Source organism: Lonchura striata, chromosome 1 (genome assembly GCF_046129695.1).
Source record: "Lonchura striata isolate bLonStr1 chromosome 1, bLonStr1.mat, whole genome shotgun sequence".
NCBI classification, from domain to species: Eukaryota; Metazoa; Chordata; class Aves; order Passeriformes; family Estrildidae; genus Lonchura; species Lonchura striata.
In genome coordinates, this window is record NC_134603.1 from 154300881 (window position 1) to 154306880 (window position 6000).

The following is a 6000-nucleotide window of genomic DNA, read 5'->3' on the forward strand; positions in this document are numbered from 1 at the left end:
GCCCAGCCCCAGCACCTCAACTCAACCCTGGCACCCAGTGCCACATCCAGGCTTTGTTAAACACACCCAGGGATGGGGACTCCACCTCCTCCCCGGGCAGCCATTCCAGAACTTTATCACCTTGCTGTGAAAAACTTTTTCCTGATATCCAACCTGAATTTCCCTTGGTGCAGCTCGAGGCTGTGTGCTCTGGTTCTGTCAGTTCCTGGAGAAAGAGCCCAGCCCCAGCTGAGCACAGCCACCTTTCAGGAGCTGTGGGGAGTGCTGAGGTCAGCCCTGAGTTTCCTTTTCTCCAGGCTGAGCACCCCCAGCTCCCTCAGGGGTTCCTCACAGGGTTTGTGTTCCCAGCCCCTCTCCAGCCTCGTTGTCCCCTCTGGATGCATCCCAAGGTCCTTCCCAGGCTGAGGGGCCAGAGCTGGGCACAGCCCTCGAGGTGTGCCCTCACCCGTGCCCAGCACAGGGGCAGAATGAGCTCCCTGCTCCTGCTGGCCACACCATTCCCGATCCAGGCCAGGAGCCACTGGCCTGTGGCCACCAGGGCACACTGCTGGCTCATGTCCAGCCTGCTGTGCCCGTTTGTGCCTGGGCACTGCCCAGCCACACCATCCCCAGCCTGGAACACTGCAGGGGTTATGGTGGCCAAAATGCAGGGCTGGACACTTGGATTTATTAAACTTCATCTTACTGGGCTCTGCTCATCCATCCAACCATTCCAGGTCTCCCTGCAGAGCCCTCCCACCTTCCAACAGATGGACACACGCCCCCAGCTCAGTGCCATCTGCAGATTTACTAATGAAGGACTCAATCCCCTCATCCATGTGGTCAATAAAAACATTGAACAGAGCTGGCCCCAGCACAGAGCCCTGAGGGACACCACTGGTGGCTGTCCCCAGCTGGATGCAGCCCCACCCACCACCACCCCCTGGGCTGACCATCCAGCTATCTTGTTGCTGTCAAGGCAGGACGGGAATGAGAAGACTCTGAGTCTGGTTTATTCAAAATACACCACTCTTTTATACAGAGCTTTATGAGGACCAAATCCATTGGTTCTGAAGTGAAAACAACTCAAACCACTGGTTCAGAGTGCTTGACACACAGTGGTAGAGCTTAACTATAAACAACGTGAACAACAAGAGAAATAAAGAATTATTTACATTCTTCTCCAGCTCTTTCCCAGGCTTCTGCCTGGGTAGAAACTCTCCATTTCTCTCTTTGTCTGAATCTGAGACCCACACCATCTTGAGGTCGTTTTGTTTCTTGAGAGATTTTTGAGGAACAGCTCATTTCAGGTGACCACACAGAAAAGTCTGTTGCCTTTTGAGAGGCTTCCAGGTACCTCACCAGGCTCCAAATGTTGTGAATGACATACGTTCTCACTGAATCTTCATCACAGCTTCCATCCTCTCTTGGATGTTTTGGATGCCTCCAGATAATTGTTCTGGAAGTCTCAAAGAAGATGAGAAAAGAAAACAATTGTTTGATTATATTTAATTTACAGAAGAAATTATTATTTATGTAATTTAGCATTCACATTACATGTACATTCTGAAAAAGGGGTTAACACCAGATCTCTTCAAAATATGTTCTGTGCCATCACTAGTAGAAATTCTTTTTTTCCAAGCTACAAACCCTCCAGAGCAGGGTGGTGCTTTGGAGAAGTCTGACCTGAGAAAAAAAACAAGTGGAAACTCTCCAGAAACATCTCCAGCAGCAGCCAAACACTGCCACAGGCTCACCCAAACTCTTTAACCCCTTAGAGAAGTTTTGTTACAGTTTTGGCCTCCCACCAACACCTTTCCAGTCCTTGCCCAGGTGTCCTTTAGGAGCCACCATGGGACAGGAACCACTTTCTGTTCCCCTAAAAGATGTTCCCTGTGCCCTTATGGAAAATCAACACCCCCAGCTGCCCAAATTAGGGTTTTGTCCATGTTGGCATCGTGGCTAAAAAACTCCCCAGCATTCCAGACCCAACAACAAACACAGTGATATCAGCAGAATTCCATTTAATGTCCTAAAATCCCTTGAATGCAGAAGCTTAAAAAAGGTTTCCATGTATCTTTGGCAAACAAAACCCCACCCAGACTTATTTTCCCTCTTAATTTCAGCAGGAAGAAATTCAGTTTTCAGCAGGGAAAAGCAAGTTTATGATTGTGTCTTCAAACAGAAGTTTCTACCTAAAGAAAAATATGTCACTTTCCCATGTAAATGCAGCAGCACAAGTCAAAGGAGGGGAAAAACCACTGCTTTTATTTAATAAATATACAGAATAATATGGAGTTGTACTTATGCTGTAGCTTTTCATCAGCTGCAGCCCACGGCCTCTCACAGCACTTATGAATAGAGCATTGCTTTCTCAGCTTGTGCATAAATCAGAGAGAAAAAAATAATTTCAGGATTAAAAATATCCCATTCTTAAAAAAAAATAAAAACCATGAAGTAATAAAGGGTGCAAAAGCATTGTTTTGAGGTAAATAATAATCTCAGTCTCAGCTTCAAATGTTTTCTTTAAGAGATTCTGTAGTAAAGGGCTTTTTGCTCAAATGGCACCATTACAAATTCATAATTCCATTCAAAACCTCGAGGTGAAAGATTTAATTCTGAAAAGCAGGAAAAGAGGTAATACAAGTCTGTTTCAAAATTGCTGTTTGTCCCATTTCTACACAAACAAAATGAAAATACCGGTAATAAACATTCTGTTTTATTATTAAACCAGAAGAATAAACCTTCTGGCCCCTAAATCTGAAAGTCTCCCATGGAAAAAAGAAGTTTTAACTGTAAAATGTTGCTCAGTTTTTTCTTACACTCTTCCCTGTCTAGAAATATTTACAGAAGAGACATTTTCTAAGATCCAGAATCCAGAACTTCAGGAGAAGAGTTTTTCTGAGAAAACTTGGACGATTCAAAACTGGAAATGGAACACAAATATACTCCACAGAAATAAATCACTGAAATCTTGACATTTCCACAGAAAGGTGTTTTCAATATTATCTCTATTTAGCAGCAAGAAATTACAAACTGCAGCAAAAGTTGCAGCAGCCAGAAGTCTGTGTCAAGACTCTCATGGTCCTTTGTGTGATTTTTTGAGGGAAAAATCAGCCAAATGCCCATTTTCCTTCTGAGAAGTGTTTTTTTGGTGGCTATGGCTGTTAGAAATCCAATCTCTGGTGTGCTGTCTCCTCTGAGAGACAGAATTTCTCCTGGCAGAATTACACCTTGTTGTGTCTTTTTTGGTCCTTCCAGGGAGGCCACTATTTATTAACACCACCCATGCAAATGCAGAATTATCAGCTCCTTTTTGTGGGTTACCCAAACTGGTAAAATCCTGGATAAATCACAGAATGCCGGAATGGTTTGGGTAGGAAGGGACCTTAAAGATCCCCTCATTCCCACCCCATGCCATGGGCAGGGTCACCTCCCACTATCCCAGGCTGCTCCAAGCCCCACCAGTGCCAGTACAGAGGGACAATCCCTGCCCTGGCCCTGTTGGTCACCCAAGCCAGGTGCCAGTGGCCTTCTTGGCCCCTGGGCACAGCTGGACTGATGTTCAGCTGCTGCCAACCCTCACCCTCAGGACCTTTTCCATGAGAAAATCCCTTCTGGAGCACAAAAACAAGGGTTTGGTGGATAAAACCTCACCCCTCCTCTTTCCACAGATCCACAGCAGATCCACAAATGCCCCTTGATGGTGCCCCCCTGGCTCTGACAATTCAACTCCAGCAGGAGAAATTCGTTGTGCACAGCACTGACATCAACATTATGGGAACTCACAGCTCTTGGCTCTTCCCAGAACTGGTTTCTCAAGCCTGAGGTTAAAATTCATGCCTTCCTTAGTACAAATCAGCTTGGCAGTGAATATTTCCACTACTGGAAATATATATTCTATATATAAATATATAACAATTTAATAATATAATTATTATAATATATTGTATAATTATAAATTTGTATATCATATATAATAGAAATAGAAATAGAAATTGGGTTTCCCTTCTATTCTTCCAGGATAATAATTTTGGCCAGATTTTGCTCTCATTCAGAGGTGAAACTGCAAAACCCTGGAGGTGCTCACTGTCCTAGGTCCATCCCACACATCATGCCACTGGGAATTATCCAGCCCTGGGGCAGATCTCTGCATGGAATTCTGAAATAGTTCTTCAAGCTGAAGGCCTGGATCACATTCAGAAGTTACAGCAATGGGAACATGATGGTTTGAACATCCCAAGGATACTCAAAATTTGTAGCTAACCTGGAGGAGAAGGGGAGGACAAAGAGAGGTGTCATGCCCATGGATTGAGTCTCTGAAGGGAAAAGATAAAAGTTATAAAAATCAGTAAGTTCCAACAGATGGCTCACAAGGTCTGGATGGGAACAATGAGCACAAACACCAGATTATTTCCACAACCAGCAATTCCATCCTGTCAGTGCTACAAAGTCAACAATGGGATGACCTTATCCCTTTTCCCACAGGTGACAAACAGCACATCAAGGAACACACCCTGCAAGTGTCACAGAGCACAGCTCTGAGATCCAGCACACAACCTCTGAGAGCAGACAAATAAACTTGGGGACCAGCATGTTTTAAATTAACATAATGAATATTATATGGCTTCTTGTCCTCACTGGCAGATGCTGAAAATTCCTTATCATGAGCACAGTTTAGCAACAACCAGAAAATCAGTGTGGTATCAACATTATCCTCATGCTACATCCAAAAACAGCTCTGTACCAGCTGCTAGGGAGAAAATTAACCCTGTCCCAGCCAAAATCAGGACACAAAATAACGAGCCCCACTCTTCATTTTTGTGGACTTTCCTGGTCCAAGCTGTTCAGCCTCTCTTGTTTCCAGCCAGAGGGACACAGCTTCATGTCTGACAGGAAATTTAACAGAGGCAGAGGGGTCCTTGATCCCAAAGCAAGGATGCTCAGTGCTACAAAGGCCTGACACACCAGGCACACAGATCCCAGCTTCAAAGAGCAGCTTGTTGTTATCTGCACAGCAGCTGGGGCCAGGGCAGCTTTTGAAGATGCTTACCAAAGACATTCGAGCCCTAACCCACGATAAAAAAAAATAAACACCCTCCTGAGATGACTTCTCTTTGCTGATCAAAGTGAGAGCGAGTGCCGGGTGTGTTTGGGAACATCCCAGAGCTGGGCTCACTTCATACAAACTCCAGCTTTTACCAAAGCCAGGGATTTTCTCCACAGCTCAGCACAAAGGAAGGCTCCCCTCCAGGAGATCAACCTTCCATGAACTGGAGGGTGTTAGAGGAGCCTTGGGTTAGAACTGCAAATTCCTTATAAGAAGGGACCTCCTGGAGCCACATGGAGCTTAAAGAACCACAGAAACAGTCAGGGAGTTGGTCAGGTTGGTTATTTTTCTAATCCCAGAGCTGGCTTCTCAACAGTGAGTGTGAAACCCTCCTGACCTGAGATTAGAAATCCCCAGAGGATGTGTCTTCCAAAAGGTGTTTTTGGGATTAAGCACAGGTGGCCATAGGGAGAGAGAGGAGCTGTAGGCACCATGCAAAGTTTTAACCATAACGAAATTAAGCTGAAGAAAGCAGATTTAGATGGAGGAATCCTTCCCTGTGAGGGTGCTGAGGCCCTGGCACAGGTACCCAGAGCAGCTGTGGCTGCCCCTGGATCCCTGGCAGTGTCCAAGGCCAGGCTGGATGGGCTTGGAGCTTTGAGGGCATGGGACAGGATTGCCTTTAAGATTCTTTCCATCCCAAATCATTCCATTTGTGGATTCATTCCATCTGTGGTTCAGCCCCATTTCTCAAGCCCCTCTGTGCCCTTCCCAGCACTGCTGGCACCATGGGCAGCTCAGCTGTGGCTCTCATGGCCCAGGAACCAGGCAGAGGTGCCACCCTCCCTGAGGGACAGGGTCAGGCCGGTTCTCCTTCAGCACGTGAGGCTGGGCAGACCTGCAAGGAGAAGGACAAGAAAGCTTTGTCCTTGCAGGAGAAATGAGGGGATGCTTGGACTGGAAACACCAGC